Source organism: Haemorhous mexicanus, chromosome 5 (assembly GCF_027477595.1).
Source record: "Haemorhous mexicanus isolate bHaeMex1 chromosome 5, bHaeMex1.pri, whole genome shotgun sequence".
Classification (NCBI taxonomy): Eukaryota; Metazoa; Chordata; class Aves; order Passeriformes; family Fringillidae; genus Haemorhous; species Haemorhous mexicanus.
In genome coordinates, this window is record NC_082345.1 from 54,005,958 (window position 1) to 54,030,752 (window position 24,795).

Genomic DNA, 24,795 nt, shown 5'->3' on the forward strand with positions numbered 1-24,795 from the left:
ATTATTAATTAAGATATTCAGATAATTTTTAATTTCTGATGTTTTTCAGTAGTAATGTATAGTGATGGTGCTCTTCTGGCACTTGCACCAATACTTCTTTCAGTAGCAATGCCTAAATGTAATGATTTCTTTGTTTTGCTCCCCTTTTGAACTAATTGAACTAATCTTCTTAAACCTGGAATTGTTACCTTTTTGCATCTGATTCAACAGCCTATATTCCCCTAGTTTATCATTCTCGTTACTATTGCTACTCAGACAAAACTTCAGTTGTTATTTGAAAGGCTAGGCTTGCCATCCCAAATCTTATAAATGTGCTCTGATTGCTACAAATATTCGTGCCTGTAGTTTGGCTCAGAAATTAAATTGGCCTTCGTTTTCAGTGGTACTGAGAAAATGCAATTTTCTTTCTTGCCCAAACAAGAGCTAATATTTTAATTTCAAATGTTCCATCATATTTCAGTACTGAGTAGATTTAATTTCCATGTCACTTCTCATGAAGTTTATGGAAAAGCTGTTGTTGCTAATGTCCATAACAATGCATGGGTGTATTTTGCTTTTCACTCAGCCTAAAAAGTGAGCAAGCTCACCACTACCTCAGCTGTGGCCCAACAGAATGATTTTAACACTGGTAGCTAACTGCTTATTCTGTAAAATGTCTGCTGCTTCTGTTACCCATCAGTTCAGCCCAGGTAAAGTGGAGAATTTGAGTCTTTCCCCTCATCCTCACCCTGTCTCTGTGTTCAGCAGCCATCTGCTGGAGCCTGGACAAGGTCAGGCATGCAGGTGCTGCTCCCTGCCCTGCAGCTAAGGTGAAGGAGACGCTGTGCTGCTGGGTTTGTGTGAGCGTGGGCACGGTGCACGCTCCCTGTGAGACAGCTCCAGGAGCAGGGCAAAGGGAGTCGGGAGGGAAGGGCAGGGGTCTGGGTCTGGGCCGTCACCTCCCAGGGTGCAGCATGATAGATGGGCCATTTTGTGAGCCAAATCCTGACAGTCAGCCTGTGTCTGAGAGTGGGATGCACCAGCAGGAGCCTGCTGGACGTGGGATCCCGGAGCTGCCTGCGGAGCTGACTGCTTTAGTGGACAGTTCTGCCAGGCCAGACTGAAACGTCTCCAAGAGAGCCCTGGCCAAGAGTTGATGAAACCTTCAGCTTTCAGTGGCTTGATAGAACTGTGTTCTGGGGAGATGATGCATACCAAATTAAGTTCACTTTTTTTTTCCTTGCGAAGTAACTACCATGGCAGCATCAGCATAACTTCATGAGAAGATCTTGTCTTTTTATGACCTCCTGCCAAATACATCATTTTGTGTTCCCCAGGTATAGTCATAACTGATGTGCTGTATCAGTTGTAGGTAGTAAAGAAAAGTCTATGCTCTTGGGCTGTGTGGGATCCTTCAATAAAGGGTGCAGCTTAAGAAATGAAAATAACATACTTTCTTTTATTAACTCATAAAATAGTTCTGCAAGGGTCTTTTCTTTTTAAGTAGACCTTATGCTTCAGAGGCTGTCATACCTTTTTTTGCATGACAGCTCATTACATGTATTTATAATCCCAAGATCACACAGCCGCTCGTGCTTCCAGTCTTTCATCACTAAATTCACAGGATCACTAATTAAAAGCCTATTACACTGTTAATGGTTTTGGAAAGCTTATGATTCCCCAGCAGAAATTACATAGTTATGCATCTGTTTGCATCAAAGGGACAAGGTGTCCTCAAGTGAAAAGCCACATGCTGGCATTTCTGGCCATCAAGAAATTCCTTTTAAGATATCTCAGTGTACTGAATCAAAGCTCATCATTCAACAGAAAGAAGATGTCTGTTCAGTATATTTGCAGATTTTGAATTCATATAAAATTATATGGTTCAGAAGTCTGTTTACAATATGCTTTCTTTTCAATAAAGCTGATCTTTGAGGAGTAGAAAGCTATTAGCAGCAAAGTGGAATTTATTTAGGTTTTATTCAGTAATATTTCTAGAGTAAACTGAGTACAAGGGATTTTGGGGGAGGAAATAAGAGAATAGGACCCCTAATTCATGGAATTTTCCAAGTTGGATTCTTGTAGGACAGGTCTGAAGAACAGCATGTTGGTATTCATATTTGTCTCATCACTGCTAAATTATAGCATTTTTATTTCAAATAATATTAAAGTGACCAATTTGCAAAGGTTTCCTTTGAAGAAACTCAGATAAGACTGTTCCTTCCTCTATTTCAGTCCTCTAATGCTATAAACAAAGAAAACCATTTTCATAAAGTGCACAGCAACTTCTGAGCATTGTCAGATTTTTCAAATGAAAGGTTGGCTTCTGAAGTACAGAAGTCTAAGTGTGAGATATTTGCATAGTTTGGCACTGCTGTCATGCCAAGGTCTGTTCAGGGGTCAGAAAGATGTAGAAACTTCCCATTCAGTAAATCCATTTGGAAATTAAAAGCTTTTTTAGGTGTGCTGTCTTTGGGAATATACCAAGGTCAAATGGAAAAAACCAAATTTTGAATATCTCACTGCAGACTGCAGCCTCTGGTTAAGCCTCTTTGCCCTTCAAAATGATCATATAAGCATCCTTATGCCCATACTACTGAATGATTTCCCATTTACAAGTGCATTCAATCTAAGCTGCAGTAGGAAGATTATATTCTTGGGAACCACTTGCTTACCAAATGCATAGATGATTGCTTTGAGATCATCATCTCCATAGCAAAATAACCTGTGAGTTTGTGAGGTTTAGAGCCCAGAAAATAATTCTCACATTGCTTACATTTACAGAAGGCTGTATTTAATTATCTGCTCCATCCACTTAGTTTTGGACTTCCTTACTAACATTTTTACTCAAAGGCTATTCTGCTGTTTTATAACAGGTTTTGTTTTTTCCTGATGAATTCAAACCCCACTCATTTCAGTATGCACAGCTTGATAATACCTAAGAAATAATTCTGTGGATTTTACTCACAAATTTGAAGCCATTTCTGATCTTTCTGTATCTCATTAATTCAATAGATATCAAACCTTTCTAGGCAGATTTTCTGTGTAATATTCTTTAACCCATAAGAATTAAAGCAGTCCCCCAAAGGGCAGGGTTATACAAGTCTATGAAAGAAGGAAGGTAAAGGGTACAGTGAAGAATCCTGAGCAGTAGGGGACCATGGAATGTTACAAGCTCTTTTCCCCCAAAAAAAAAAAAAAAAAAAAAAAAAAAAAAAAAAAAAAAAAAAAAAAAATCAAAACTTTTCAACTTGAGAAACTGGGGAAACCTATCAGCATTTCTGTCTTGGAGTAATCAGCATTTGCCACTGGATTTATCAGTTCATGAACTGTTCCCTCAATCATTCCAATGCCAGAATCACAGAATTTCAGTTCTGAGCATCTCTTCCACCTGTAAAAACTGCACAAGCCCTTTTTTCATTTGAGAAGCTGGGTCTCTCTGCATACATACTTAGCTGGTTCCTGCTATGCTTGAAGAGTTGTGCTTCCAACAAACCCTACAGACAGGCTGTGGTGGCCTCATTCTGCTCTCTTCCAAGAGCTTTCTTTATAAGACAGTAAACTGTGGCCTGATCTGATACTGCCTGGCATTGAGCCTGTTTTAGGAGCCACAGAAACAATTGACTTGTCTTCTTTCAGCCTTTATCATAGATGCTGCATTTGAAACCTAATGCTGTTTTCCCCCTGTCAGTGGCTCCTCTGTCAGTGCACTTTGGCTGATGAAAACTGTGTTAACAAGAGACATTTTCAAAGGGTAGTTACGAAAATTAGAGTATTAAAAATGTAAAAGCAAAGAGAGGGATAGTGTGTTGAATGCTGGAAAAAGGAAGGAATCATATACATGTAAGGACTTGGAATTTTTTTCCCAACTTCTGATATTTCCTTAGATGTGTAAGGAGCCATCTCAGGGCTTGAGTGCATGGCTATAAGCTGATTGCAATTATTTTTACTCTGTTAGTGGTATAAACAAGCCCAGAACAAAAAATACCCAATTTTTTTATTACCTTACATGAGTAACTGAAAGGGAAAAATTGAAAAAATATTGTTGCTGGAGTATTTACAAATACTGGGACAATGATTAATAAATTCTCCTGTTTCAGAACAGAGTGGATTTTCTGCCTGCTTGTACATGTTTTGACCACTTTGCATATACACAATATACTCAATCTCTGTTATGTTTTTTCCTGTTTTTCAGGAAAGCAAATATTTATGGTTGGAGTTGTAGTCAGTGAAAAATTACAAGCTAAAAGGTTTTTTATTATTATTATTCAAATGTAATTTCTTGAAAGCTAGCTTCAAAGTAGGGCTGTGGTGTGTGTGAACAGAGGAACACTAGCACGTTACCTGTTAATCTGCATCTCGCTTGCTTTCCAAGTATCCAAAAGAGATGCAAAGTGGCCAGCACAAGCAGGGAACAGAGACAATATGTAATATACATTCTTAAGGAGCAGGAACATACTTTAAAAAAGGCAAGCATTAATTTTTTTCAGCTGTAAGTGCCCCCTCCACACAGATTCAGTACATTATCATGGCTAATCTTTACCAACACATTTAGTCACCAAGATGAGATCTGTACACCTGCCAGTCCTAATGTGATGTGTATCTGATCAAAATGAGAGCAGTACTTGTTCTCCTCTGTGTGAAAGCAACTGATGATAATCTTTTGCAGTGGCTTGATCACACATCTGAAGTTCCTTTGAAACAATTTGTTTTTTCCTTAGAGAAGCTGTGGAGCATGTGCTAAAAAGAGCTTTTCCGGATGACTTCCTGTGTCTCCTCACTTCATCTCATTCTCAAAAGAAATTTTCCCATCCTTTCCATTTTACACTTTTTGTCATATTGCTTTAGTTCTTCTCTTAGAGTGCAGCCACGACTTGTTTCCCTTTTGCATTACAAATTTCTCCTTTTTCCAACTATCAAATAATCATGTAGGGTTTTGTTGCCTACTTCTCCCTGACATTCTTAATAGCTCCTTGAAGTAACTGTCAGTTTGCCACTTCTTCTCCTGTGTTTCCAGGAAAAACTTTCCTCCCAAGTAACTAATGGAGAAAGAGCTGGCTGAGTGTTTCCATGACTATCTCACAGTCTCTCCCAGCTGCCTTTTCCTAAATGTCAGAGCCACTCTCCAGCCTGGTTACCATGGTGCCTTCAGCTGGCATGCCTGCGAGGGTTCACAGAGCCAGCACACCCACTGCACCTTTTTAGGAGCGTACCTGGAGGGAAGGCTCTTACCTGCTGTGTCACAGTTAAATAGAACCTATCAAAAAGTACTTCTTGGTGCATATTCTGTGTAAGATTGGCTCCAATTTAGTAGCATAAAACCCATTCAGTCAATTAAGGATATTCTCTTTGTCCCTCTGTTTGTGAGGGTAGTGGTAGATCTATAGATGTGTTACAAGTTACATACATAAACCTGCTGGTGAGTTGTCAGCTCAACAGGTCATAAATGCAAGTGCTGCTGGAGAACAGTGAGATTTATACTGTGCTATATTCATTAACTATCTTCTATAAAAAGATTTTAAGATGTTTTATTTTTCTTTATAATTTATTATTCAATTTCAAATACTATTATTAGCAAAAGAAACTTTTCATCAATATGGTTTCCTGACATGAAAGTCAATACAAAAAAAGTATATTCTGCATCCTACCATTGGAAAACATGATTTTTTAAACCCCAGGTTCTTAACTAGCTATCTGTTGATAGATTAGTAGCTGAAATAACAAAATCCTTTTTAAACTGACAGCAGATTTTAAAGTTTACTTTGAAATTTCTTGTAACTGAGTCATATTGTTGTTTCTGAAATTTACTTTTGTTCCAAATAATAAGCTACTAGTAAGTTTTGTTCCAGTCAGTCAATTGTTTCAGGTTCAGTTGATCATATTCTCTTAAACAAATGGTTAGGTAGACTGCAAGCACATTTCACGTGATCATAAAATAAGAGCTCTGAACTACAGTGTACTTTGATCTGTCTCCTTGGTAAATGTTTTATAGAAACAAAATATTCTTCTCCCAGTTGCTCAGCTTTAGTTTTTGTGAATGAAGTGGTATTTTCCAGTCCTTTAATTGAATGTTCAGGGTTTTGAACCCCCCAACTCCAAGACTGCTGCTACAGGCAATCATGCCATCTAACTCTTACACAAAATTAATGGAAATCTGTTTTAAAAATAGGTGTAATATTTTGCTTCATAGTTTCACTGAAAGACTATCTCAGAAACCCATTCTTGACTTTTCATAAAATCATAGAATCATTTGTATTGGAAAAGACCCTTAAGATCATTGAGACCAGCTGTTAACTCAACACTGCCTAGTGCCCCACTAAACCATGTCCCTTAAGCAACACCTCTTTTAAATACACCCAGGGATGGTAACACAGCCACTTCTCTGAGTAGCCTTTTCCAGTACTGGATAACCCTTATGATGAAGAATATTTTTCTAATAGCCAATTTGAATGTCCCCTGATGCAACTTGAGGCTATTTCATCTTGTCCTGTCACTTGTTACTTTGGAGAAGAGACTGACCCCCACCTTTCTGGAGACTGCTCTCAGGGACTTGAAGAGTGAGAAGCTCTACCTTCACCTCCTTTTCTCCTGAATAAACACACTCAGCTCCCTCAAGTGCTTCTCATCAGACTTGTGGTCCAGACCATTCAGCAGCTTTGTTGCCCTTCTCTGGATACACTCCAGCACTTCAATGTTTTTCTTGTAGTGAGGGGCCCAAAACTGGACACAGGATTCCAGCTGTGGCCTCTCCAGTGGCCACAGCTGGAATCCTGGGGGATTCCAGGATCTTCCTCTCTAAGATGTACAGGGGGCTGCTCCCTTGCCTGGTCCTAACTGCACTATTTCTGATGCAGGCCAGCATGCCATTGCCCTCCCTGGCCACCTGGGCACATGCTGGATCATGTTCAGATGGCTGTCACTCAGCACCCTCAGGTCCTTTTCCACTGGGCTACAGCCTGGAACATTGCACGGGTTTGTTGTGACCCAAGGGCAGGACTTGGCACTTTGCCTTGTTGAACCTCATCCAGTTGCCCTCAGCCCTTTGATCCAGCCTGTCCAAATCCCTCTGAGAGCCTTCCTGGCCCTCAGCAGATCAGTAATCTGGCCCAGCTTGGTGTCATCTGCAAACTGACTGAGGGTGCACTTGAGCCCTTCATTCAGGTGGTTGGTTAGGATGTTAAATGGAACTGGCCCCAGCAGTGAGCCCTAGGGAATTCCAGCTGTGACTGGCTGCCAACTGGGTTTTACTTCTTTCAGCACCACTCTTTGTACTTGGCCATGCAGCCAAACTGATTTGGATTTCCAAGCTAGCTGTATTAGTGGACAGTTGGGATAATCTGGTTCTTCTGGCAGAATTGATTGTTTTGTTTGTTCCTTGGGGAGTTTCTTTCTATTGGCAAAATTTACCTGCACTGATATCCATTTCCTGTTAGATTTTTAAGTTAAACCACAATAATCTGGTCTCTTGTCCCCCTTTGATTGTTGCACTAGCTTTTTCTGCTCAGTTATATTTCATCTAAAATTATTTTATCTTCAACCAGAATCTCATGCAATTATCCTACATGAACTGTTCCCTGGACTTTTTGAGGATACATTAATGCTTCATTTTCTTTACTAAGAGTTGCACAGTTAGAACTTGAGTACACACTTGCCTTTCCATCAGTTTACAGCCCTCTGAGACTGTCAGACATGGTCTGATTCTCCTCCTCCCCCATGTTTTTCCTATGTTGAGATTCTTATTAATAACAAAAACTCCCACTACTGTCTAAATGCATCACTTTACAAATTGCATTGTTGAATTTCATGCCATATTTAATACTGTTTTTCTCAAGGTCAGCTGTTCATCCCATATGCTGTACTGGACCTCCTTGTGATGGTGTGTTTTCACATGTCATGTCATCAGTAGGGGAAATTAGCAAAGCTGAGAATCTCCAGAGCTTCCTGCACACACACAACCTAGTGCTTCCTGTTTACTGCTGCTTACTATTTTTCTTCTTTTCTCATCACAAAAGTACTGAGTTGTTAGTGCTGGGTGATAACAGCAACAGGAAAATATGGTAACATTTTGGTTTATTTACTAATCTATTCAGCACAATTAAAAATTTACAGATTTTCTGCTTTTCTAGACACTTTTAGTTTTCCTTCCTCCCTTCCTCCCTTTCTCCCTTCCCTTTCTTAATTTCCTTTCTTTCTTCCACGATATCTCAATTTTGAAATCACCTAATCAGTCATATGTGTTCCCATTCAAATTCTACAGGCACATTCAGCCTCACTCTAACTCCACTGCCTTCATGATCATGAGTCAATATGAGGAAGTTGGCTTATAAAATGTTCTATATCCTAGGTGAAATATCACTTATGTTGTAAGTTTATTTCCTGTTCAAGCATCACTACATTGCAATGATTTATAGTCTTAAAATAAATGGCATATGAATACTTAATATGCAGTTGGTACCTTTATTATGCTATCACCCACAGATAAATCTCTTTGATAAATTTCTGTGTAAATAAAATTTAAATTATTGCTAAGTAGGTACAAAATTCTACAACTGCTACTAATTACTTATACTCAGATTTCAAACTTCAGTGTTACTGCCTGAACTAAAGCCAACTGAAATCATTGTAAAAGATATCCTTTAACATAAAATTAATCTACTGTTCAGTCCTACATTATGGTTATGACCAATTTATATCACATTAACAGTGGAGTATGTTTCTAAACCAAATTTTTATGTATGGATCTTAGCAATGATGGAGCAGGTAGGAAAAATACTGAGAAATTGAGTGCAAATATTTATTCTGCTTTCAGTGTGTAAAAATTATCAAATTAATTGAAAAATTATCATAGCAAAACTAGGAGTGTTTGGCAGTTAGGTGAGGAATCACTTCATAAAACCCAATGTCAATTAGCTATTGCCATGCAGGCCCCTCATTATTTTACATTCCAAGAAAAATTACAAGCTTATTAGCTTTATTCTGCAAAGTCAGTCATCAGTGAAAATTGATGTTGATGTTAAATTGTCATGAAGCTTCATATTTGACACCTCTCTAAGATGAACAGCTAAATTTGTACTTTCCAGAGCTATTGTTTTAGTCTATGGTAGTACAAGATTCAAATTAATGCAAGCAAATACAGCTTTTTCTACAAAATCAAGAATGTTGTAGATTTTTACAAAGTTTATGGGGAGAATAGAAAATAGTTTCATAAATCCTTTCAAGACGTAGGCAAGAAATCCCCCTAGATGTGATCTTCTCCACTATTTTCACTGATATCTCAGGTAACAGAAGGGAGGGCATTTGCAAATTCATGGGAGACACCGTGCTGGAAGTTGCAAAAATATTGGGTGATGGTAAAAATTCAAAATGTACTTGAGAAATATTCTGAAATAAATCAAGTAGAATTTTTCAATAAAGTGATAACAGCAAGCACAAATTACTCCCACCAGGAAAGAAAATCAAACATGTAGATGTAGAATGGGTACTGGCTGGTTAGGTGGCTGTATGGCAGTTAGCCATAATTGCATCTGAATTAACAATATGTTGTCATTGCAGAAAAGGCAGTCCCATTTTGAGGTGAATTAACAGGAATGATGTATAAGGCATGGGAGGCAATTATTCTGCTCTACTTGTCGCTAGGAATATCTCAGCTGTACTTCTGTATTTATCCTTGGGCTGCACACTTGTAGAAAAGACAAATTGAGAGAAGGTGCAGAGAAGAACCAAAAAGAATGATTGGTGTCTGAGGAAGCCCAAAATCCTGGGAAAATAACTGCAGGAAGTAAGTTAGCGTAGAAAAGGGTGTTAGAAAAATATTTTTCAAATATTTAAAAGCTGTCAGTTGTTCTCGATTCCACTGAAGTGACAAGGTTGAATCAGTTTAATCTGCAGATGAAAAGGCCAAGGTGCAATAATAGGAAAATACAACAGTGAGAATGGCTCCATTCAGGTTGCATAGGAAGGCTGTGGGATCCCTCTTATTGAAGTTCTTTCCAAAAAACGGGGAAGACAAGCATTAGTGAGAGATTATTGAACCTGATTAAACTTGATCCTGTCATGAAGGAAAGGACTCAGATGACCTTTCAGTCTTGCACATCTGTGATGCTCTGGGGCAATGTAAGACCCAGTTTAATCATCTTTCAAGCAGCACCTCGTGTCTACGTCATTGCTTAGACAAAGGGAATACCACCAACCCTTCCTGAAATTACCCACATTTTCAAACCTTCACGACTTTGTTAATCATTAAACATTTGTCTAAGAGAATTGTTTTCTATGTGGGTGATTTCCTTAATTTTGACATTTTGAGGCTGTGGGAGGAGGGGCTGCAGGGAGTATTCCAGACAAAATTATCGTGTTTTTTATAAAGAGACACAGAAAAAGAAGGTGCAGGTTCTCTCTTCTGGGAAAACAAAAAGGCACAACATCTCTGAAATCCTGATATGTCCTTATTTTGGATCTGGATTCTGGAATGATGAGGTAGTTTTTATTTTACAGTTACAGTTTCTGTATAAGGCAAGTTTTTCTTGGGCAAGCTCTTGACACAGTGCCCCGATATAAAATATTTGTTGAAATAATTTAATGTTACCTGGGTGATTTAGACTGCTGTAATTCTTTTTAATGGAATTGCAGTAGAATCCAGTAGGATGGAAACTTCTGTCTGAGAAAAGTAAATTCTTAAGTCACTCAGACTCCTTTCTGGGGCTTGCCTGGTTTTCACCTACAATTCAAATTTAACATTGAAGATTTCTTATAACTCTAAGTTCATAACTTTTTGTGGGTTTTATCAATCACTTACTCTTCCAAAACTCTTGGGTGCCTTTTTGAAATCCAGAATAATTTGCTTTTCTCTGGACATTTGTTGTAGACAATTTGAGATTAAATTGATTTAATTTAATTTGATTTCATTTTCTATCTCTTGGACTATTGCAAGCCTTCAGTCAGAACGCTGAAGGCAGGCAGTGTTATCTTTCTTGTGCCACTGAGCAGCTCAGATCATCTGGACTGTCAGCAGCTGGAATGTATTGACTTCACTTTTAGAGGAGCCTGAGGGTTGAGTAGTCTGCATTTGTACTGCTTTTATCCTGTTCTGCATTTGTGTGCCCTGTGGACTAGCAGAGCCCTATTTCACAGAGCCCACAAATGGCTGAGTCACCTGTTCATTCAACTAGTAGTTTCTAGTGGCTGCTTTGTATTTGCTCCTGAATTCACATTTTATTTTAATGAGATAATATGAGAAATCAGCTTTTCCAGCCTGCTGTCTCAGAACACCTCCAACAGCTTCCTTCAGCAGTATCACTGTGCATCACTGGTGCTCACTCATTTGCTATTGGTGAATCACTTTCTTTTATGTCACACTCTTTTGCTGTCTGCCTAGCTGAAACATTCCTTATAATATTCCCAAAGGTAACTCCACTGGGGTGTATGATGATTCCATGTCCCTGTGAGGATAATGTTAGGTTTCTTTTTTGTGTCATAATGATACTGCATAATGGAGCCAGAACTTTTGCCTAGAGATAGAATAGTTACAAACAAAACCAACCCAACAATAGCAGATCTAGAAAAAACAATAGTAGTCACTTTTTAAAATGTCAGGCTTGTATTCACATATCCTCGCAAACTTTTTGTATATGTTCTTTAAAAAACAGAAATTACTCTCTGTTTTCTGAGCAGCCCAGACCACTGACATGACTCTGTAAATTTTTTGCATGTTTTTATTGTAAACTGGTACATTATAAGAGTACATATAAGCAGATGCTCCTTTAGCCTAAGATACATTTATATATGAATTTGGGACCTGATTCCAGCTATGCAGTCCCTTGAGGTTACTGGGAACTTAAGACACTGTAATTTACAGGCCTATGCACTTTGCTGATTTGAAGGAAGAGGTGCAGTCAGGAAAAAAAATGTCTCTTCCAAAACATCTTTCTTCTTCCCTCTGATGTATTTTTATAACTCATGGAGTGACTGTTCTAGTTGTCAGGAATCACTGGGGTACTTTCTGTCAGCAGAGCGCAGAAGTGCTGGTGTGTATGAAGAGCAGGGCTGTCTTATCTCTGCATAAGGGCATCATGTTCATCAGGCTCAAGTATCATTTGTCCCCTACTTTATTATCAAATTAAGCATCCACTGCTATTAATTAGTTAAAGTGAAATGAAATACACAATCAAGCAATACTTTTCCATTAGAAATGCCCCTCGGGAATGCATTTGGTTTTCTTTTTACATATTTGTGCTCTCCATGTTGCACATTCCACATAAATTTGCAACCTAGAGTCTGCAAAGTGGCAGGCTCTTACTGAAACTAGTCTTATCTAACCTTTTACAGATCCTTTCTTCTTCCCACAGTATGGTGCAATTTTCCTGGAAATTAGCACAGCTCAGTAGACCTGAGGTTCCAGATGAAGCTTCTCCATCTTCCCCAGATTATTTTATCTTCGAGTAAAAGGCAAAAACAAGACCTAAAAGGAAAGACAAAACTTCAGACTGTTCCCTTGTCCTCCTTCCCTTACCCTAAATACTGAAACCACAAGGTGCAATCAGGCTTCTTTTCAGCTTGAGAGCAGAGGTCTTTTGTCCCCAGAGGCCGCAGCAGCCCAGCTTTCTTGGAAAGGTTGGACACTTCTCTCTTTTACTGGTTAGGCTTTTTCTTAATACCTTGGCATAACTCTTTCAGGAAGAATAAACCCAAAAATTCAAGTCACTGCTTCCTCATCCAATGCTCCAATCACTAGTGCACTCGCAGTGGAATATGATCTGTGGCCATCATTCCCACTGCCATTAAGAGAAAATTGGTTGGATATTTGGACTGACCTTTGAAAGGTGCCTGCCTTCAATACAGCCAGTGAAGAGAAAAAGGCAATTAATTTATGAGCACTGGCTCTCCCCCTCAAGTCCTTTTGCCTTGGGCTGCGTGGTGGATTTTACCAGATGGATTGGTTCCATTGCACTGAGCCTGTGCACTGCGCCTGTGCACTGCTGCAGAGAGATGGCCAAACCTCTGCCTGCATTACCCCTCAGTTTCTTCTTTTTGTTTGAGTAAAACAATGGCATATGGATGCTCATGAGAAAGCATCCTCTAAAAATAGACAATGTGATGTCAAATGACAAATGTGCTACTTCAAACTAAGAAATCTGATTTTCTTCGAAATGACTGACCAGGTTTTGATTTTGCAATGAGCATCCTTTAAATGCTCTGCAGGGCAGCAAAACTGCAGTTTAAATGCCAATGTCTTAAGCAGAAATGCAGCTTATGCAATCTTGAAATTACTAAATATTTCTCAGAATTTATTTATTTACTCAACTTTTGTTTTTCCTCCTCTGCCTCAATGAGGAGGAAAATGCTTACGTTTCACAGCTCATGTAGGAGGCTATGCAGGAAGTTAGTAATAAAATACTAATGTGTCGTCCCACAGGACATATTGTTTATACCCTCACAGATGCATTTTACATCTCAGATCAATAGAGCAGTTTTTAAAAACCTCTTTTGAAAGCAGCAATTGGAGTATGATTATAGTTGTCCACAGTAGTTATATCATACAGCAAATTAGGAAATATATGTCAGGACCCATTATGCTAATGGAAGTCTTGTAAGATTTTTAAACAATGTAAGTAGATGCCAGATTTGCAAACTGATGACCTTGTTTGATACAATACTCTCAGTAGGGAGGAGAGAACAAAAATATTGTTGACTTGAACATGGCTGTCAAGTTAATGCTTCACAGGAACCCACAACACTAATCACCCTTCTTGAATGCAAGTTCTCCTTTTCTTTAGCTCTCTCATAAGTTATCCCTCAAGCACTCATTAGCCACTGCAGCTGATGGCAAATTTGTTTTCAGTGTCAGCTACCACCATTTCAGTCCTGGCCAGATACAAAAGAGACAACAGTATACTGCCAATGATGCTTTGTTTCCTGCAGTATTTGTAAAGAAACATTTTGTTTCCAAACCAGTTAAAATGCAATAAGTTCTTGCATATTTGTGCTCCATAAAATGCCCACTGTGTATAGGGTGAGAACTGTAAAAATTATAATGCAGAGGATTGGAAATTCTCACTCCTAAATGGCTATTTAAGTAGCACATCTGGAGAAGGACATCTGCCAAATTTTTAGCAATCATCAGCAGCATCTTTAACAAGGCAACTATTATGGTATGTGTAATGGTAATATTTATCTTATGCAACTGAGAGTTTGTCCTAATATGAAATTAAATTATGTACCAAATTAAAGGTTAGATCAAACTTTATAGTCTTTCAGTGGGCTCTAGTTATTATCAAAGAGGGAGTTGTCAGACCTAATCTGAAGGGGGGAGTTTATGCAGATATACAGCTGCAGCCAAGTCAAAGGACTTGGGAATGCAGAGTGGGCAAGAGCAGGGAGTAAAGCTCCCTTAGTGCTCTGTGTCTGCAGAGCAAGCTGAGGATTATTTGAACAGTGATCAAGTGTTCTCAGGAGACATGTTTTAATTAAATTCTGCTCAGCTAAGAAGTTGGACAAGGACACAATTGTCAATAAAAATCCTTCCTTGATGAGACTGAATGCCAGTATCATGAGACCCTCAGAGTGTCCCTCAGTATTTCAGTTTGGTGGAAAAGTAGTAATGTTACAGGTTGACAGTACAGAAGCAAGAACAGTGCTCTTCAGGCTATGACTGCTGATGTTGCCAGTGTGCCCATGGAATATGATTTTCCAAGCTGTGGAGTGGTGTACTCAGCTCATCTCACAAATGAGAGGGCCCCAGGATGGCCATGCAGAGTACTTGTAATACCTCAGGAGCTCTTAGCTCTGATAGAGTTTGTGTACTTCTGGTGAAGACATTTTCTTTCTGACTTGATTTAACAAGTTCATATTATTTTTTTCTTTACAAGGTTCAGCATAATGGGAAGAGAGTAATACTGGAAAAGAGTTATTACTCTGTCTCTCTTGGTCAGTGATTTGGGTGATGGGGCAGAGTGGACCCTCAGCAGGATTGCTGATGAAATACAACTCTGAGGAATCTTGAGGGACCTCATCAGACTGGAGAAATGGGCTGACAGGGACCTCATGAAGTTGAACATAGGAAAGTGCAAAGTCCTGCACTTGGGAAGGAAGATCCTTAGGCACTAGCACATGCTGGGAGACAGCTGGCTGTAAAGCAGCTTTGTAGAAAAGGACCTGGGAGTCCTGGTGATCCTGAGTCAACAGTGTCAACAGTCCTGGTGGTCATGAGTCAACAGTGTGTCCTTGCAGCACAAAAAAAAAAAAGGTTAATATTGATTTGGGCTGCACCAGGTGGAGTGATGCCAGCAGGAAGGGGGAGGTGATCCTTCCCCTGTTCTTATCCCTGGTGAAGCCACACCTGGAGAACTGTTCTGGACTCCTCAGTACAGGAGTCATGGATGTATTGGTGCTCTGAGCAGTGTGGTCTAGTGAAAGGTGCCCCAGTCCATTCTAGAGGGGTTGGAACTAGATGATTCTGCGGTCCCCTCTAACCCAGCCCAATCTGTGATTCTGTTATTCTGTTATTAGAGAAAGTCCAGTGAACACAACAGGAAAAATCTGAAACACAGGAAGTTCCCTTTAAACTTTGGGAAGTGCTTTTTTTCCTGTGACAGGGACTGTGCACTGACTCAGGTTGTCCAGAATCGTGGAATCTGCTTGCCTGGACATGTTCAAAAGCCTGGTCCCAGGCAACTGGCTTTAGATGACCTAATTTGAGCAGAGGGATTGCACAATGAACCTCAGAGATCCATGCCACCCTCAACTGTTCAGTGGTTCTGTGATTCCAAGTAAGAATCTCACACAAAAGGCAGATGATTACGAAAACAGAGAAGGAAGGAAATGAACATGGCAAGCTAAGAGATTATAAGGGTGAGTGAGTCTCAATAAAAGTTTGCAATGGTAAATCTCCACAGACAAAAGTTTCAAAGACAGCAATGAGTCAAGGAACTATTTATCAGAACTGCAGTGTGACAGGATATTAGCAAAAGTACAGGCAATATAGAAAAAAAATGGTTTTCACCAGATCTCCTGTGACTCACAGTCACAAACTGGCAGTATTTGCTGTGAAGTCAAAAACATCTGTTCTTTGCAGAAACAATTCCATGGAAACTCCACTCACTGAATCTTCTAGATTTGATGTTACCCCGCAGGGAGGTAGGCTGTACTGGAAACAAAAGATTCTGGGTATTATTCCAAGATAGAGCTTGTTCTCATGAAGGGAAAAGTTGCTGTTGCCTACAGCAGAGAGAAATTATTTTCAAAGACTTCACAATTACATATGCAAGAATCTGTCTCTGCCTTTTCTCAGAAACTTTCATTTACATAGTTCTTTTGCCTTGCTTTCCCAGCCCCAAGCTCCCACCTTCTTCTAATGTAATACGTTATTCACTGTTTTAGAATTGATGCAGAAGAACCATATCATTTACCTATAGGGTTTTTTTGATCAGTCCATTAGACTGAAATTTCTGTGTGAATGTTGTGCAAATTTTTCAAGAATAAGATTAACCTTTTCATATTTTCAAAATTATACCAAGAGATGATGATTCAGTACTTGGGCTTCTCTGTGTCTTGCCTGTGTGATATGCCTTAGCTAGAAAATCAGGTCTTGTGTCTTCTCTTTAATGATCATAACCTTTTGCCACTTTTTCCACCCCAGCTGTAATCGATGCCTACATTAGTCATCCACAGCTACCCTAATTAGGGAGAAGTCATACACAGATCCTCAAAGAATTAGAGAGAGAGGAGAGGCTGATACATTGTGGTGTAGAGTCCGCATGGTAAACAAAAGAGAAATTCTTACAGAAAAATAACATTTCAAACCAGTAAGTGGTTGGTTTATACTTTGCATAAACAAGGTGAGGTTTCTTCTCTAATTTTCTCTATTATCTTTCATGTGTCCTGGTTTTGGCTTGGATACAGTTAAGTTTCTTAGCTGCTACAGTGCTGTGTTTTGAATTTAGTATGAGAATAATGTTAATAACGCTCTGATGTTTTAGTTCTTGCAAAGTAGTGCTTGCCTTAAGTAAAGGGCTTTTCAGTTTCCCATGCTCTGCCAGTGAGGAGGTGCAAAGAACCTGTGAGGGAGCACAGCTAGAACAGGTGACCCAAAGTGGTGTTCCCTACAGACCATCAGACTCTGTCTGTAAACTCAGGGGAGTTGTCTGGGAGCCAGTTGTTGCTGGGGAACGGGGTCAGCGGGTGATGACAAGTTTATTGTGCATCACTTGTTTCTCTTGGGTTTTATTCCTCTCTCTTTTTCTCTCCTTTTTCATTACTGTTATCATTACTATTATTAATATTACTATTGTAATTTACTGTCATTTCGAATTAAACTCTTCATTTCTGAACTCATGAGTTTTACTCTTTTTCTGATTATCCTTCCCATCCCACTGGGGTGTGGGGAGTGGCCAAACATCTGCATGGTATTTAGGTGTTGATTGGGGTTAACCTATGACAATATGCAATCTGAGTTTCTTGTTTGACAATATAGTAATTAGGCATCATAATTTGATGCAGATTTGGGTCAATAGAGGTTTTGTGACTTTGGCCACAAGAGGAAAGTTTTTCAGAATGAGAACAGTCAGACATTGAAGTAGTGTCCCCAGAGAAGTGATGGACTTCCCATCCTGGACACTTGTAAGATTCAGCTGGACAGGGTGCTGGGCCATCTTTTCTACACTGTGCTCTTGCTAGGAAAGGTTGAATGAGATGATCACTGAGGTCCCTTCAAACCTGGCATTCTGTGGTTCTGTGATTAAGTAGTTGTGGGACTGTGTCAGAAAACTTTAAATGTGTACAGTGCTATTTGTTACCATATTGTATGCACTGGCCATTGAGCTGGAATAGCAACTATAAAACAACTAGAAATAGATTATATTTAATAATTTTTACCAATTGTTTGCTCTAATTGGAGTTTGATTTGCTACAGAAATATGATCTATTTATATGAACAGACTAATGATACATGAGGTGTTTTGCAGCCATCGGTATGTTCTGTGACCAGAACAGCTGCTGTGCACATCAATCTGGTTATGAGGCTGAGACCTAATTGAAATGAGAACCAAAACACCAGGGAAATACTACAGAAGAAACAGACACTGATTTAGGGTTTACATGTGCCAGTGGAAGTGACAAGAGGAATTTTGCAGTAAGTTCTGTGTAGACTTCTCAAGAGCACAAAGGTTTAGTGTGTCCCATTGTAGTAGTGCTGATGGTGGAGAAGGTGTATGCGGTATCCCTGGTTTCCTGGGCCTTATATGAGTCCAATCCAGCCAGCTTAAGACTCCAGCCCACACGGACCCGCATAGACGAAGGTGAAAGACGAGAGGCGCTCTTCTCCACGTGGGTGCAAGCATCTTGTTTATTGGCTTGGTGCAAGACACAGGTGATGGGGTCACCCAGGTAGAAAAGAGCGCGTCAAACTCTCTCAAGGAAGTTTTATACCCTAGGGGATGGGGGTGGGGGAGAGAGGACCGGGGCCAATGGGATGCCATTGGGGAGGGGCAAGGTACCCATGGGACAGACCAGGTGTGTATAACAGGGGATCATGTGAGGGAGGGGAAAAAGCATTCTCATGACCTAACCTACTCAGTAAAGATTTCCCACCACCCAGTGCAAACAACAACTAAATAAACTATTTAGTGCAATACAACAGGTATATGTTCTTACACTTCACAATTCAAAGTTAGGCACCTACATTAGGCACACAAATAGCACAAGGGGGAGTTACTTTCTTCAGAATACACCAGTTAGCTGAAAGGTGCCTGCTTCAGCCCATTTGGGTCATCCCTGCTCTTTCCCTGCTGAATGGTCCAGCTGCAGGGCTACAAAATCATCCATCCCTCTCCTTATCTTCTTGTGGCCCAATGATGCCTGAATTTTTAGCCTCTCTATGTCACAGCACTGGCAGGATGAGTGAAGATGACTTGTTCTTCCCTTTTAACTATTCTCAGGCCTTATCGTGGAAAATGCAAAATATGGATGGTGAATAATTTTCTTTTGGCTGAGGAGTATAGCCACATTGTGCCAAATACACGGCCTGGTTGTAACTGCTGGGATATTGTAGTAAAATGGGCATTGCCTTGAATGTCCCTGAAGGGCAGGAGGTGCAGCTGCAGGGCTTTGCTTTCCCTTTTGTGCTGTTGGCTGTGTGCTCTGAGGGTCACTAGGCCCATACCAGCTGAATCTGTGCCTTGGGAGATTATGGCAAGGGATGATGATCCAAAATGGGCTTTGATTTTGCATCCTCAGTTTAGTCAAATTGATAGTGTCTTTAGGGTACAAACAGTGACAGAATATTTAGGGGAGCTTTTGGTGAAAATCTGGGTATCTATGAACTTTAATGTAGGTTGATCTCTTTACCCTGATTAACTGCAATTCAGTCAGGTGCACAATAGACATCTGCTGGGGAGATTTTGTCCTAACAGCTTGCAGACCTGTTTCAATTATGGCTATCCAACTCTTTGCAGACTGAAAGGACAAGATTCTTGTCTGAAAAGTTTTATTCTGGGGTAATTCAGTAAATGTGTGTTTTCAAAATATTTAAATTCATGATAAGATATTTCAGGTAGTATAATTTTCTTCCTGAGTATAAAAGTGATACTTTTCAACAAGAGCATGAAAGAAGAAGCAGCAATAAATAAAATTTCATTTAAATTTAATCTCCCCCTACAAATCAAGAAGTGTTTGGATTCTTCAGTACGGAGGATGACTTGGTACTGAAGGTACTTGTGTGCATTCAGTCCCCTCTGGGGACTCACTAATATCCTTTATGTGAGTGATAGCATAATTCTGGGCAGAAGAAAATTACTGCTCTGCACTGGGGAGACGCTTGATGGTTAGGTGATATTAGTGGGTCAAGAATACCATGTGTTACCCTTGATCCTGCCATAATAACTTCTTGATTAAAACAGATAAACAGACCAAGAGTCATTCCTTAAATTTATTCCGCTGTGATAAAATAAGCTAGATCTCTTCCTGCTTAAATGGTTTATTTAGTAGAAAGTAAAAATGCAATATTTGCAGGTGTAAAAAGTGTACCTTATATACTTGATCCTGAGGTAATAATGTGACAAAAAAGAGAAAGGTCCTCTTCAGGTCCTCTTCTACTTTCCTATATGTATATGAAAAAATACTCTCTTCATGGAGAAATGACAAAGAAAAATGAGTATACCAATCTTCATGGAAGAAGATTTTATATTAGATTGTGTAGTTCTGTGTATTAGCCATGGATTTGAAAAAAACCCAAAACAAACAAGTACTAAACTGTTTAGTGAAGTTAAATTTAATATTGATATTAAAACTTCCCCACTCTGAACTTTTGACTTAGGTGGAGAGGTAGGCGACAGTTTTTATTTGTTTCTGAGCACAAGCAATGCGATGAATTCTTAATTTCAGAAAATATGAAGTAAAAAGCTGTGCTCCTAAAAGCAGCAAGACTTTTTAGGTAAGTTTTATCACAGTGTGGCTAAAGAAAGTCCAAGAACTTACTGGCTGGTTGAGATAGATGTGAGACCACAACTGCCCAAAGATGCATGAGTTGTGTACCTCTGTCCAGTTGATGCTGCTTCCATCCTCATTTCAAACCTTCTCCATTGCAGGAGAGAATGGAAAAGCTGTAGGGAAAATCCTGTCAATGGCAGCAAGTTCCAAATCTGAGGTGGATTGCACCTACAGCTGAATAGCTTTTAGCTCTGCACTCTTGAGAATGACTACTCAGCATTGAAGGTGACTTTGAGAATTCTTAGTACTGAAAGGTTTTAAAAGATGGTTAGGATTTTTTATACATTTCCAAAGGAAAAACAGAGATCGGCACAACTTGTTTATACAAAAAGTACTTGAAAGAAATATCTGCTGTGTAAATTACATAATGCTGTTATCGCATCAAGACTGGGTAAGATATCTCTCAGTGGAAGAGTTTAGAAAGAGTGTTTTTGAGGATATGATAATCTCAAAAAAGTCTAATCAGGTAATAGAATTATTTAAACTTAACATGGATTTTCAGAGAAACGGTTCTGTATATCCACTGACATTGCTATGGCAGTTATGAAACTATCTGTACAAAGCTTTTAAACAAAATGTAAACATAATAGTAATATTGAAATTATATTTAGTCCAATTAAAATAATGCCATTAGTGAAGGAAGGTTTGTGTAATGTTAGGAGAGAGATGATTTTTAACATTTTTCGAAGGATTTTCTTTTGTTTTGGGGAGGTAAGGGGAAGAGAATTAAAGTTTTTAGTTGTTGTAGTCAAAACTCCTTGCCCAAAAGGCCATTTTATGAACTAGAATTGTCTTTCTAAAGCAGAAAATAAAATATGAGAAGCAATTGTGTAGATAAATGTGCATAAGCTATGGCTCTATGTAAGAAATCCATATAGCTCAATTTAGTTCTGTATAAAACATTTCTGCCCATCACCTCATTTTATCCTTACCATTATGCAAACAGAATGTGTATTGAAATTCCCATAGAAGTGTGATATGAAATCCTGCTAAAATATGCTAAAAGTAATCCAAATTTCCTATGGTACTATGTTCTTCTGGAGATATTCAGGAGTTTCATTTTATAAAAATTGAAACTGTGTGAAAATGAGAACCTAGGGAGCAAAGAACCAGAATTACTGGTATGTCCTTTTGGACCTTAGGGTAATTTTTCTGCAGGCAGCTTCTGGAACTCCCAGAAGTGATGTGATGTGGTCAGTGATGTGATCCAATAGTCTTTTATATTTATCTTGCTTTGGTTTATATCTATCTAGGCCCTTGCTTTTTATGATCTTTATGTTATTCTTTACAGCTGAAATAAATGCCTTTTGCTATTCAGAGTTAAATGCTGACCTTTTTGATGGCTATTTGTGGGACTTATGCATTCACAGTTCCACTACTGTTGTTCAATAGTGATGTTTTATATGCTCACAGTCAATCTGATTCAAAGCCCAGAGAACCTACTTATGGATTATTTTTATAATTCAGCAGGCTTTGGATCAGAACTCATGACTGTGGCCTTTGTGAAATGTATTATTCTTCTAGATAGGCTTGTCCTGACCCAAGTTATTTTCCTTGGTGTTAGCAACATAGTAATGTATGTGTTTGATAACAGGAAAAAGTGCCCCCATGCCATACCACAACATGACTTCTCATGGAACTAAACAGACTGCCTGTTAACTTTTAATGGTCCAAGAGGGAGGGAGAATAGAGGAAAGAGAGCAGGGAAAAGAAAAAAGAAAGAAAGAGGACAGGAGGGAGGTCATACCAGAATAGAAGGGAAAAGGAGACTATATTGATTTTCTCAGTGAAAGCCAATATTGTTAGATCTGCTGAGCTGAAAAGGAGATTATATACTCTATTCTGAAATTCATTATTGCATTTTGTTTCTTTACAACAGTGTGCCTGGAGTGCCTGGTTCTGTCACGCAAGATAATTTCTAAAATACAGTAGAGTCTACTTTGTAATAATGAGGAGAGAAAAATGAAGATTAACACAGTGCCATAATGCGAGTCATTAGACTTAGATGGTGATCTGTACTCCAGCAAAATTGAGGTTTCTTGCTGCTGAAGATGAGTTTCATTGTGCTCATCTCCTGGGACTGCATGAACTATCACTTGTCAGACAGGTGCTAAATGCTGTGCTTGAAGTAGGTTATAGCTTCCTCTTCCTTTGCTACAGCTGAGAGTCGTTTAAAGTGCATTTTTTTAGGTCTGTTTAAAATTGGCACAACCTTTGTGTCTACACAATTTCTTTCATATGCAGCCATTCCATTTCTCATAAAATTGTACTTGCATGATTTAGGGAAGAGGAAGATACCACCATGAGCTTAATTTATGCCCATGTTCACCAACAGAAAGACAGTAAACATCCACTTGTTCTATGTGCAGTAGTCTTATGTTTGGGAGAAAGCTCTACTTCTAGTAAGTACAGATGAATTGCTCACGGGGCCTCACCATGTTTAAAAAATGTTGCTTTTATGTTCCAAATCAGGGATGGCTTGAGAGGTCTAAGCCTGTGATTGTTCCATTTTATTCTTCCTTCCCTGCTAGCAGCATGTGAAACAGCTGAAAAACAGGTGGGGAGTCCTTTTCTTGTGGAAGACCAAACACTCTCATGTGGGAGACCAAAGTTTGCCATGACACATTGACAGCTAATTAAAATGTGTATATGTCGTAGGAAAATAAGCCATAGGCCATGTTTCTTGGTGCTTATTTCTTAGTCTAAAAGTGAGTCAGTTCCATGTACTCCAGTTCTGTTTTCAGTTCTGTTTATTTGTGATCAGGAAATTATCCTTGTCACTCAACAGTGCTGTATTCAGTTTCATGCTTTAAATGAAAGTAAAGGAAATAACTGTCACAATCTGAATTCCTTGGAACAAGGTTAGAAGTTATGAAGCCCAATTAGGGCTTCATCTATTGTCAACAATTAAATAAAGCAGGAAGAAGAATGTGTTACTTTTTACTGGACATTTTCTCATTTGGCACTGTACCAAACTTCCTTCCTTAATACTTAGTTGAAAATATTGCTTAGATCATAACACTACAATAATTATAAAAAAATTATGTGGCAATTTTTCATTATATATAAATACATGACTCTCTAACTGCCACTATATGCAGATTCAGCAGCAATGAGATGAGAATAATAAAAAAGAGGCACCTTAAAAGGTTGACTGAATTTCTCCCATAATCCTTCTCCTAGTCTGACCAGCTGTCCCATTGAGTGCCCTGCAGATGGAGCATCTGTGATAATCTGTATTTCTCTAGCACAGAAGTATTCAATTGTATATTTTCTAACTAGCCTTCAATTGCCAGATCTTTTAGGCAATGAAGGAAGAGGAGCAGCAAACAGTTGCCATTGTGAAAGAAAGCTGTCCACTGGCATTCCTTTTCCTATGCATTTTGCTCAGTAATTCACTTAGTCTGACTATGAATCATCAGACTGAGTCCCAGGAAGAAAAAATAACAGATAGCCACTGTATTAATAGGACTGATTAGTTTTCCACTGTATCTCAACAACTGTAGTTTATTCCATCTGGGGATAAAGTGGAAAAAACAAAACATTTTTTTCTTACTTGGTTGGTTTTTGACTACTTTATTGAGCCATGTTTCTGTGACTGTGGATATGAAGAAAGCATGTAGTTTATGTTCAAAAAACAAGCAAACAAAAATGGAAGAAATAGCAACAGTCTGAAGATAGCAAAATGTTTCATCAGTATTTTCCTGGCACATTTTTTTCTATGACAGATTTTAATAAGAGGTAAGTGGTCTAGGACATTTTAAATGAGGAGTAAGAAAGATTAAGATGATAGGGTTCAGCTGACTACAGGTTAGTGCTGTGCTATCTTTCAGGGTATTCTCACAGATAATCCATGTTTATGTGCACATAGACACAATGCAAAATATACAGTCTAGGTGAGCTGATATTTAGATACAAAAATTATTAATAAGGTGCTAAATGGAATAAGAGATTAGATGATGTGGCTTGTATGAATGCATCTGGTTGCAAAGCAACTAGAATTTTCTGTTGATTCTGTTTGCTTTATTTGAGATATTACACCCACAGTTTCTCTGTCACTGTATGAGTAATAGAAAAAGTCCATGGGATAGGTATTGTTTGTCTTCTGCTCATTTATAAGCAAGTTACTAATAAGTGTTGAACTTTGGGGATTTAAGTGCTATTAAATTTTTCTGGACCTAGTCTGTAGGCTGGCTCTCCTTAACCAAACCAGCACAATTTCATTTTTGACAACTTGACTGAGATGTTGGCAAGAAATCCAGTGTTGGAAAACCTTCAAGCAACTGCATCACTGAGACAGGCATAATAAAAAGCTAAGCCCAAACCTGGAAGCCAAAACTC

At 38.9% G+C, this 24,795-nt stretch overlaps 1 protein-coding gene across 5 annotated transcripts in view; it reads left to right on the forward strand.

The window, feature by feature from the left end:
• The window catches only part of PTPRZ1 (protein tyrosine phosphatase receptor type Z1), a 131,800-nt gene that overhangs the window by 45,545 nt on the left and 61,460 nt on the right, over positions 1 to 24,795 (forward strand). The gene's annotated exons all lie outside the window — the stretch shown is intronic.